The sequence below is a fragment of the Mustela nivalis genome, assembly GCF_964662115.1.
Source record: "Mustela nivalis genome assembly, chromosome: 18".
Lineage (NCBI taxonomy): Eukaryota > Metazoa > Chordata > Mammalia > Carnivora > Mustelidae > Mustela > Mustela nivalis.
The window spans coordinates 13,092,639-13,104,852 of NC_139037.1; positions in this window are offsets into that span (position 1 = coordinate 13,092,639).

The window sequence follows — 12,214 nt, forward strand, 5'->3', positions numbered from 1 at the left end:
AGATCAATTTTCCTTATAGAATCAATTATTTAAGCAAAAAAAATATGGGTCGACTGCTCTGAACTGTGTCAACAAGAGCAGAGGCTGTACCGAGATGTGGTAAGAATCATCACAGCAACATAAGACTGCCTGACATTGAGGAAAGTGCACAGCAGGCAAATAACCTAAATTCAAGATCTCTCCTTGGAGCGCGGCTTCTTCTTGGGCTCACTAAACACCGCAGCCCATCCCCCTTCTCCCTCCATCCCTATGGCCACTGAGCAGGGAATGACAGCACTGGCTGGCGATGTGCACGTCTTTGTTCTCAAGGGTGGCACCTAAGCACAGCCTCAAAGTGGGACAGAAAACCCAAATATCGTAGCAAATTGAGATCCCGAGTCCTTCACACACGGTCCACCGGGCAGCTGTTGATGCTTACACGTTTTGGACAGTTTTGCCTCGGGCTGGGCGTGATTCAGTGACCTAGACAGGAAAGACTGTCTGTGTCCCAGTTCTAGGTTCTCAGCTGAATTGTCCTCTCCCTCTGCTCTTACTCTTGCTTTCAAAGTGGGCTCTGAAAGATCAAAGAGTTTTCCTTAAACCACCTTAAATAAGGTGGCTTTCACAATCATAGTAATACACACACAGCTAAATGCACGTTCATGCCTGCACCCTCTAGGGACACCGCACTAATCTTACTAGCCAGAGGCAAGCTTCGGAGAAATTATTCTTAACGGATAATTGTTGCAGAGCTAAAGTGCCAAGCCTGAATTTTGAAAAAGATCAAAAAGTGGCAAAGATGAACTAGTATCTCTCTAATGCGGATTTCCACTCTTAAGTAATCTACTCAGTGGCTATAAAGCAAAAATTGCAAACCAACAGCCCATAGATTGATCAGACTCATGGTGGGGTGGGGGAGGGGCAGCGAATGTATATGGAGAGGGACAGAGGCGGTGGGGGAGACGGGAAGATTTACTAGAAAGAATTGTCCAGCTCTCACAGACGAAAATATGTAAATATCCAGCTTCTTTTGACAAAATCCAAATATCTAACCACACTGCAGGACCACATTCAGATGGAGTTCAGGACTGGCTATCTGCTTTAGGTGGGCCATGAGCTTCCTAGTTTACCAGAATCCCCCACTTGACTCTATTGTATTATACCCTACTACTTTGCCTTCCTTTTATTACCTACGGAGACCAGAGGATAGTATAAGGTCACTCTCACTGCCCATCATAGAATTGGTCTTCTTTGTCCAAAGGTACTCGGAGAGGAGACAGTAAGTTTCATGAGGGCAGGGATTCACTGTGAACTTTTTATTTTCTATTGTATCCCTAGCATAGACCATATTCAGAGCATCAGTATATTCTATGGTACATGGGTGGGTGGGTAGAGGGATAAATGAAAGGATCTTGGGCCCCATTTGAGAAGAGAAATATATGGAGAACCTCAAAGTCATCAGAGACTATTTCCTTATCAATGGGGTTCAGGAGAAGTATAGTGGCTCCATTGTCCAACCACACAAAGGGTTATCAGCCCACACTCGACCCATTTCTTGAAAGACTTTCTCTGAAGAGGAAAGAAGCAAATGAAGGAAAGAGAAGTGAGAATTTCCCCCAGAGATTTTTTTTTAGTATTAGCTTCAGAGCCCAAAGATTTTCTTTTAAGTACATTGGCTAAGACCATATCAGAAAAACCTGATTTGGATCTTGGATCTGCCACTCACTAAGGGTTTGACCTTGGCTAAGTGGCTTGACCTCCCTGGCCCTCAGTTTCCTAATATTTAAAAGGAGGATAATGTTTACCTTGAAGGGTTTCTGTGAGTATTTAAAAAGATGCTTCGTATATAGCATTTAGCAAATAGCAAGGTCTTAATATGTAATAACTGTTATTGTCCCCTCTTTCTACTGAGACACTAGATTCCAGAGCTCACACTTGTCTTGGGTGCCATACAACTAATGAGTAAACACGAGTTCTCAGCATTCCCTGAAGAACTTCCTGGTTCAAAAGTCATTAGTTACAGAGGCCACTGATTCCTATATTCATTCACTCGGTGTTCATTCACTGAGTACCTAGGATGTCAGGCACTGATGCAGGGCATAGGACCACCTGCTGAATTATTTTCAACTGGCAAATATTCCCAGGAGGTCTGGTTCAGCCTGGAGATCCGGGAGTGGACAAGGTGACTGTAGCGTTCCCTTCCAGCGTTGGGCATGCTGATCCCAGGCGCTCCTGAAACCATTAAGGGGGCCAGAGAAAACCTCAGAGCTATTAACAGGACAAAGTAGTGGCACACGCACCCCAAATGACTAGCTGGCCACAGTGCTCAGCCCTTGAAAGAAGCTGGGAAGACCTGAAAGAGCCCCAAGGTGTCCCCTGTGGGATCTCCAGGACACTTTGCTAGGGTCCAGCTGGCATTTTCTATAAAGGTGTCGTAAATCTGGGCCTTCCTCTTACAGCTTGGACTCTGGGACAATGCCTGCCAAATAGCGGCAAAGAGAAGTCAAGGTCATGGCATGGGCCGGAACCAGCAAAAAACAAAAACAAAACAAACAAAAAACCCTCCTGTTTAATGCTGACAGAAGGAGAGCTCATCTGATGGCTGCTTTTCCACACGAGCAGCAGCAGGGCCCATCCTGAGTGTATCACAACGCTGCAGGCCTGGCGACCACAGCAAGTTCAAGAACTACTGCACAGATGCCATGGCAGGGAAAGGCTTCGGTGGGGGTCTAACCAATTTCCTCCCATGGACTTTCAGATCAAAGAGGTTTGGCTCACAATTCAGAAGATGCTTATCGCTCCCTCCTGCTATGTCTGCGGCCTCCCCCAGCCACCCCTTTGGTCTCGATTTGCCTGGTTTGGAAATGGTGAGGAGGCGGCAGGGATCCTCAGGGTAATTCTGGACCATATCAGTCCGCATGGTCTGGGTGATGCTCCCAGGTCCAGAGCCATGGGACCATGCCGCTCAGCGGTGAGAGGCCTAGGAGCCTGGGTCCTGATGCTGGCATCACTACCCACCTGCTTGGTTTATAAGCTTTTACAAACCACTTTAACCTCCTTTGGGTTTCTTTGTCTCAACTATGAAATAAGAATAAGAGCTAACCTAGTCTTATGGTTAAGGAGCAGGGGTTTCAGAATCAGACAGAACCGGGTTCAAACAGCAACCACATCCTCTGTGACCTCACACAAGCCAGTTTTCCTCTCAGAGCCTCCACATCTTCATCTGAAAAATGGGCTTCCAGCAGCTCTGGCACCTCGGTCACTGTGAGAATGCAGCATGTAGAAGTGCTTGGGATTTCCCCCTAAACAGCAGCTGTTACTACAAAATGAGGTTTTGGTGAGAATAAAGTAGACCCATGTGTGTGGAAGGATTTGAGAAGTATAGAGTAGTAAAAAACAAACAACAAACTCTGGAAGTTTCTGGAAATCACATTAGCGTACCTCAGACCTGAGGTTTGGGAGGATGTCCTTTGAGGAGGGGTCAAAAGAAGAACACACCAGAGCAAGAAGCTGTAGGAAGCCTGAGGGAACCACTGCCACACAGGACAGAGACTTTCTAGGACCCAGGGCCTTTCTATGTGATTGGGACATTCATGTGCCCCACCTTAGCCCATTGTCCCCCCCAAGAAATGCCTGTTCAGTGCCAACTCCCCTCACAGGTGAGAGCCATGCCGCTAACACTGCCTGTTGGGAAAGCCTCCTGCAGAGGCAGAGGCTGCTGGGAGCTTCTCCCAGCAAGTCATTCTCACCTTCCTTCTTTATAATGACATGCCAGTTGTGTTTCAGTGGTGATACTTCCCAGACTCCTTTGAGTTTAGCTACGGCCAAGTGACTAAGTTCTGGCCAGGGAGATATAAACAGAAGTGTCAAATGAGACTACTGGAAAGACTCTTTTAAAATGAAGATAAGCCCCCCTTTTATGTCTCTTTACATCCTGGCCCTACAGCCTGGCCTGGATATGTAATGGCTGGTGCACTGGCAGTCATTTTATGCCCTGTGGTGTCTTAACAATGGCTGTGTCCTGGAGATGGCAAAGCAGAGAGAGGACAGCTGGCCTCACGGCACTGTGGAGTCTCCGGTATGAGGTCCAGCCACCCACCTCCAGATTTCTTCAACATGAGAAAAAGTCTCCTGTGTTCAAGTCTGTGATCTTTTTCAGCTTTGAAATGAAGGGAAGGAGTCAGAGTAGCTTGAACTGTTTAAAATTCTGCTAAGGCCCTAGCATCTATGGAGGTTATTCCCACCCTGAACCTTGACCTGAGACTTTTTTCCTGTGACTTTCAAATCAGCAGGAAGAAATCTGGGGACCTGTCCATCACCCTCGTAGATAAACACTAAGACTCCACCTGTTCCTTGGAGGTAGAAGAAGAGGTGGGTTTCTCCACCCCTCACCCTCCCTACCGCAGGATATGTCCAGGTAGAGGACTAATCTCTTCCGCCCCAGTTCATAGGACAAAAGAAGGTTTCATGCAAAGCACTTGCACTAGGATGAGTCCAATTTCACCCAGCAAAAAAAGAGAAGGGATGTCAGACAAAGAGGGTGTGTAAGGAAAGGTACTGGCAGATACTCAGCCTTTGGAGAATGATGGAGCCATGCAAGTTACAGACAGCTTTGGAGGTTGTTGTCAGATTATTCAGGCTTGAATGTATCAAACTGTCCCTCTAAAGACTTCCGTAAGGGATCACTGCTTTTTTTAAATTGTCACAAATCAGAACTACTAAGAACTGTGATCATAATTTCAGACAATATATAGATTACATATATATGCATATAATATACAAATTAGATATACATATACGTATGCTTTAAAAACAATCGGAATGAACTAAAAATAGCTAACACTGATTGAACATTTATTACATTCGGGGTGCTCCTCGTGCATTATTTAATTCCATCCCCATGACAACGCTCCTAGACAGGTATTGTCAGGATCCCTTACCTGGCAGCTGAGAACTTGCATCACTTGTCCAAGTTCTCACGTTTAGTACGTGGCAAAGCCAAGGTTTGAATCCTGTTGGGTCAGTTTAACTCCAGAGTGTTCTCCTTAACTACCGAGCTCCACTCCTTCCAAAAGGATTCACGCCAAAATGTCAGCTTCTAGGTAGAGTGATCATAGGTGACTTTTCGCTTTCCATTTTGTACTTTTTCCTATTTTCCTAATTTCCTACGGGCAAAGTATACGGCTTCTATTTCCATATCGTGAAACAGGACACATTTAGAGGGCCGCGCATACAACATCAATTTGCAGCTTCGTAAACTGGAGGACAAACACCCACATGACCGCCACCTGGATTGGACCCCAGAAGCCCCACCTGTGTCCTTTCTGACCCTAGCTCCCTCCTTCCCCCCTAAAGACACCCATTCTCTGGGGCGCCTGGGTGGCTCAGTCAATTAAGCATCGGCCTTCGGCTCAGGTCATGATCCCGGGGTCCTGGGATTGAGCCCCGTGTCAGGCTCCCTGCTCAGAGGGGAGCCTGCTTCTCCCTCTGCCCACTGCCTCCTGACTGTGTATACTCTCTCTCTCTGTCTCAAATAAATATAATCTTTAAAAAAAAAAAAAAGATGCCCATTCTCCTCACATCCCTCTTTTTTCTTAAAATCACCACCTAATCATGTATCTCCAAACAACATAGTTTAATTCTGTTCTTTTTGAGTTCGATATAAATGAAATATTAGAGACTATATTCTGTTATATTTGGCTCCTTCCACACATTATGATTTTTTGCCATGCTATTTAATAACATCTTATTAAGACTATGTTACTTTCATAAGGAGTATTGGTGGATACATTCCCAGTGATCCCTTCTAAGCAGGGCTACACCACCTTAAAAAAATGGGATTTGTTTGCTTTACAAGGCCCGGGGCACACCACCCCTTGATCCCCAGGTCTCTCTGCCTATGCCAGGCTCCCAGTGGCTCTTCCACCAGGCCAGCTCAGCCAGCTGCCTCTAAATGGATTATCCAATTCACTGCTGTGATTCCTGAATCTCTGTCTAGGTCACCAGTCATGTGTCTCTCTGCCTGGTAGGCACTGCGACCTTTGGGGCAGAGAGACATGGCTGCGCTCCCTGGAGGCCCAGACTTCTCTCTTTGAGGACAACCTGAGATTGCTTTAACTTGGGATTATCTATGGAATAGCCCCTCCTCTTCCTTCTCCTCTTCCTCCTGCTTCTTCTTTTCTTCCTACTTGCAGGGGAAAAAAATTCTATGTAATTTAGACCTTTTTTTATCTTTACTGCAACTTAATTTCTACTCTCACTCCTCCTCTGCCGTAGAATAGACACTAAATCTGGGCCAAACTGAGGACCCCCCAGTCCCATTTCCCCACATACTTGCACCTGGATTTCCAAGACCATTGAGGAGCAGCAGCGGTGGAGGGAGATCTGATTCTAGCAATCCCCCCACCTGGGCCCCCTGATTGGGCCACCACGCCATCCTCCCCGATTGCTGGTCCACAGAGAAGTCTGCTCAGTCATGGCCCATCCTGCCCCAGGACCGTTCGTCTCTCTTGGCTGGCCCTGAAGCTGTGCCCACAGCACTGAAATCATCCCACCATGCCTCACCTTTTGAGGCCTGGATCTACCATGCAGCAATTTCTTTTCTGGAACACCATCTGGGAAAAGGGCACAGGTCTCAGAGACTCTCAGATTCAGCTACTTGTGGGGTTTTTGCCACACACGCCCCCCCATCCCCTGACCCGGACTTGGCCCAAGTTGCAGAGTTCAGGGTCCTCTTCTCAATGAACCACTACCTCTCTTCTCCCTCTGATACCTCAAGGAATCTTTATTTAGACTGGGGCTGAAGAATCCTTATTCTTGGTTATCCACCATTCTCTCATCCTTTCATCTATACTTAGAGTTCATTTTGTTCCCCCAAGGCCAAGGCTTCTGAATGCAAAATCCCTGAAGCATCCCCCTTCTCTTTTGTTACCTCCCTTCCCAGGGCAAGCACACTGCACAATTCAGGGAGCTTCATACACACAGCCTGGATGGACTTAGAGAGTCCACAACCTGAACAACTGTATGCATATGCACAGCCGTATGTGTTGCAAAATACTGACCACACGGCAGTACAGTCTGAATGGGAAGAAAAAAATGCCATGAGGAATATTACTAGTTAATGTTTCAAAAACAATGTCCTACCACTTGAGAAAGCTCCAAGAGGAGGATGTGCCAGTGAGCCTGGATTGTCACTTCCAAGTTTGACCAGAGCAGAATATTAAAGATGAGAGTGACCTTCCTCTCCCTGCTTGATTATGCCCCTTCCCAGTCCTACCACCTCAGCATCCCAAGAAAAATCTCAGGCTACCTCATCTGAGCCCAAGACCACCTGGGGTCCAAGAGAATAAGCTGATGATAGCACAAATATGGTTGGTGAAACCCCTGAAGGTCCCTTTCCAGAGAGAAGGAAGCGCTGAGTATCAGCATCGGGGAGCGCTTGGGCAAAGGCAGATCTCCGTGAGCTTCCACACACCAGCACAATTCGAAAAGGGCCTCTTGAAAGTTATCTGGTCTCTGGTCTGCTCCCAGTCCCCAAGTTCTAAGATTCAGCCCGTTACCATGGCAGCTGCTGCCCGATTGAAATGTTCACATTTATAGAAACTGGCTGAAGCATTTGAATCTGACAGAGCTGGGACACCAAGCAGAGAATGTCACTCCCCCAGACACATAAGGATGCTTTATCCCAAACACTGCAGAAGTGCCTGGCCCGAGACAGAACCCAAGACTCCAGGCCCTGGCACCTCTTCCCCCCGTGACCACACGCAGGTCCCCAACCCAGAAGCCATTCCCCCCCACCCCCGACATTTTGGGGTGCCTTATTTCCTCATTATTAATTCATTCACCCAACAATACGAGCACCTTCTTTGTGTCAGGCAAGGCACGGAGGACACAACAGTGAGGGCTGCACTGTCCCCGCATCTACCAGGACAGTTGTGTGGGAGAAGCCAGTAAGAAAACACGGTGTGAGAAAAGCAATGTGGACAGAAGCATGGGGGCTGCAGACTCATGAGGCTGGGGTGGGGGGCAGGGATCGGGGGCACTTCTCAGAGACCTGAGCTGAGCCCTGAAATGATGGGCAAGGGGTAGTGGGAAGCAGTGGGGGAGGGTGGCGGGGAGGGAAAGACCCCCCCCTGCAGAGAGAACAGCACTAAAAGCCTTGAGGTGGGGAGCAGGCAGGGAGAGCATTCAGGGCAGCAAGCAATTCCAGGCCACTGCAGCAGAGAATGAGTGTGAGTGAGAAGAGAAATGGAGCCCCAAAGAGAGAGAGCTCAGGACTAGGAAGGGCCCTCGGTTCTTCCCTGGGCTTCCAGCCGCCTGGCTGCTCTTCAAAATCAAACAGCTCAGGGAGGGATTCACTGAGAGGTGATGCTGTGTTTGGGGAAGGAGAGACAGTGTCCTTGCAAAGGGAGCAGAGAGGGGAGAGAGGGGGGCACCATGGCCACACAGCAAGTGCAAAGGCCCTGTGGTAGACTTGCCACTCGCATGTTCCCTCAGTGAGGCTGGGGGAGCAGAACCAAGGGAAAAGTAGGAGGGAACCCTGCCAGAGCAGGGGCAGAGAGTCACGTGGTTATCCTAGGAGCACAAATTTGGACAGTACTGTCATTCCAACATTACAGATAAAGAAACGGAAGTTAAGTCATGTGCCCAGGGTCCCAAACCTTTTTTAGACAGAGCAGGGATTCAAACCCAGCTGCTCAAGCTTTAGAAACTGTGCCCTTAATTGCTCCCTCAGAATGTCTTGTCAAGAGGCTGCAGATCATTTAGAACAGATCGATGAGATTTCAACTGTCCCAATGGCTCCCTCAAGCCTCAGCCATTCCACACCTAAAAACGTAAGGAGATCGTCAAGGACTCAAACAAAGACTTAGCTGCTCTGTTTATGACAGTAAATGACTTAAGCGCTGCCTTTGGCTCAGGTCATGATCCTGGAGTCCTGGGATAGAGCCCACATCAGGCTCCCTGCTCAGTGGGGAGCCTGCTTCTCTCTCTCCCTCAGCCCCTCCCCTTACTAGTTTTTTCTCTTTCTCTCTCTCTCTCAAGTGGATGAATAAAATCTTCAAAGAAAGTAACAGTAAAATGACTGGAATTGGGGTGCCTGGGTGGCTCAGTGGATTAAGCCTCTGCCTATGGCTCAGGTCATGATCTCAGAGTCCTGGGATTGAGCCCCGCATCAGGCTCTCCACTCAGCAGGGAGCCTGCTTCCCCTTCTCTCCCTCTGCTTACTTGTGATCTCTGTCTGTCAATAAATAAATAAAAATCTTAAAAAAAAAAAAAAGACTGGAGTTGATGCGTTTTCCCTAATAATAGCGAACTGGTAAGTAGAGAAGTTGGGGTCCAGACACAAATAGTATAGCACGCACGGTCATTTCAAAAGACACTGTAGAAGGGTACACAATGCCATGGTCAAAATATGCCATTAACACTAAGCTATAGTCATAGAAGGATCCCATTTTTGTAATAATAATATCTAGAGATAAGCATAAACAAAAGACTGGGAGGAATTAAACCAAAGTATTAATAAATCACTAACCCGGACATGGGATTGCAGGTGGGTTTTCTCTTTTTGATTTAGCAGCATTTTACTACAATGAATATATATTATTTTTACTTAAAAAAAGTTCACACACACACACACACACACACACGGCTGGCCAGAAAACTCAGCCCCAGAAAGCAGGGTTCTGCCGCTTCCCTGCAAGAATCACATTCAGGTTGGAGACCCTGACAGTGAAGCAGCTCCCTGGCCTGAGCTGGAAAATTCGGGGCATACGGACAGCCTCCCTCTGAGCCTCTGCCGTGCCACACACTGCTGGGGCCCGGGAGCTTCAGGGTAATTAACGCTCATCTTGTCAAAGGGCCCGGTGCTATTTTTAAAATCGTTCCAACACGTAGGTTTCGCAAAGGATTCCAGGAGTCCTTCTCAGTCCACCCAGAGCTTTAGGGAGGCAAGTGAACAGGCCAAAAATCAGTGGCGAACACCTAGGACTTTAGGGGACATGCATCCCTGCCAACCCACCCCAAGTACACACTGGCCAGTCTTCCTTCTGGAGCCGGACGGGAGAGAAGTCAACAAGGACTTTCTAGCCCAGCCACTCCTTTCTCTTACCTCCCTGCTGGACACCTGGAGCCTTCTGCTTACTAGACCTCTAACTGCAGGGACCAGTTCAGCATACAGGATTCAGAACCAGTCCGCAGGCCCTGCCTGTACGTGACCCACACGTGACCTTGGACCGGCTACTCAGCTTCTCTAAACCTCAAGTGTTCTCACCTGTAAGGATGGGACAGCGCACCAAGCTTCTAGGGCTGCTGTCTTCAGCCAAAGATCAGCAAACCATGACCCCCAGACACAATTCATCCCCCCTCCTCTTTCTGTCAATAAAGTTTTATTGGGACACAGTCATGTATGTTCATTCATATACGGTCTATGGCTGCTTCCCTGCTACAACAGCAGAGTTGGGTAGTTAGGGCAGAGACTACCTGGCCCACACAGCCTCAATATTTATGAAGTCCTTATTATGGGGCCCTTCGCAGGAAACGTTTGCCAACCCCATCTTACATCCGACTCTCCCACAAGCAGAGCTTGAGATAAGGATTTGTGATTTATCTGTGTGTCTCTAATCACTTGAGACAAGTGATTTACCAAGGAAATGCTGCCACAGGAGGAACCAGGAAAGGGGTGAGGGAGCAGGACAGAGAGGAAAGGAGGCCAAGCCGGGGTGTGACATTGAGTAAAGTCTTGGCCTCTGCCTGACCCCATATAAGCACTTCCTGTCCCCTTGCAGGTGAAGCAGCTGGGGGGGGGGGGCGGGGGGGCGGGTGGAGAGGCTACAGAAGGGAGCAGGTGTGAGCTGGTGGAAGTAAAGCCCATAGAAGCTGTCACACACCCATGTCACTGTGCCAAACATTTCAGGCTCATTATATTTACTCCTCGCCGCAGAATAAGGAGACAGAAAGTGCAGGACGTCCACTTTAGCGCTGGAAGGTAAATGAGATCATGCAGATGAGGTCTCAGCCCAGCACTGACCTCCAACAGCGCACTCACGAAGAGGAGCCACGCGTGCCGCAGGTCCGACGGTGAGTGGAGTCCTGGGGCCACAGGATCCATGAGGCTCAGGTTTCGTCCACCAGGAGCACCCGGACGAGCCGCTGGGGAATCCAACCTAGAACGGCCATCACAGCCCCACCTGGCATTCCCCTAAAGGAGGCCAGAAGAGGAGGTGCACTGGGAAGGAATCGAGAGGGTAGGAGGGATTTGCCAGGTTGGGGAAGGAGCTTTGCAACCCAAGGCATGGCACGTGATAGAGAGTCAAGGATTTTAGACAGAGAGGTAAGCTGGCATCTGTCTTCTAAGGGCTCCCGTAGCTGTATTGTGTCAACAACAGAAATTTATTTTCATGCAATCTAGAGGCTGGAAGTCCAAGATCAAGGTGTCAGCAGGGCCGGTTTCCCTCGGACGCCTGGCTCAGGCTTGCAGGCGGAGACCCTCTCCCTCTATGTGTGTACCCCTAGTATCTCTCTGTCGGTTCAAATATCCTCTTCTTGGGACACCAGATTGGATTAGGGCTCACCCCTACAGCCTCATTTTTACTTAATGACCTCTGTAAAGGGCCTATCCCCAAACACAGTCATACCTGCGGTACTGCGGGCTAGGACTTCAACACAGGAGTTGGGGGGCGGGGGACACAATCCAGCCCATAACAGCTGGCATTTCAGCCCTGGTTCCGGTAAGGAAGGGCAACCTGCAGAATTAACAGCGGGGGGAGGGGGAGAGGCAGGCTGGGCCAAACCCCACGGCAGCCATCCAGCCAATGAGAGCCTGAAGTCAGAGGCTGAAGCCACAGCCTGCAGGACAGCCGAGGAGGAGCAGCAGCGGGCACGCTGAACCGCCCCGCTCTCCCACTGGGACTGCCCTTCAGATCCAGGCAGCAGGGAGAAGAGAAGGACAAAGGTGCACTGCTGCACCAAGGCGCACCAAAGGCCGGCAGAGCCGAGTGTTGAGGCCAACAAAGGCACAAAGCCAGCTCTCACCTGTCCTCTGGCCACGCCATGGGGAGGGGGTCAAGTCTCTGGGCAGAGCATCAGGAGAGGGAAGTACCCCCTTTGTCCCACCTTGTTCTCGGATTCCCAGCTTCTCTGGCCATCAAAGGAGCCTGCCCCGGGCAGCTTTAGAACTCACATCAGAACAGGAAACACCTGATCTAACCTGTCTTCCAAGGTTCCAGGAGCCGCTAAG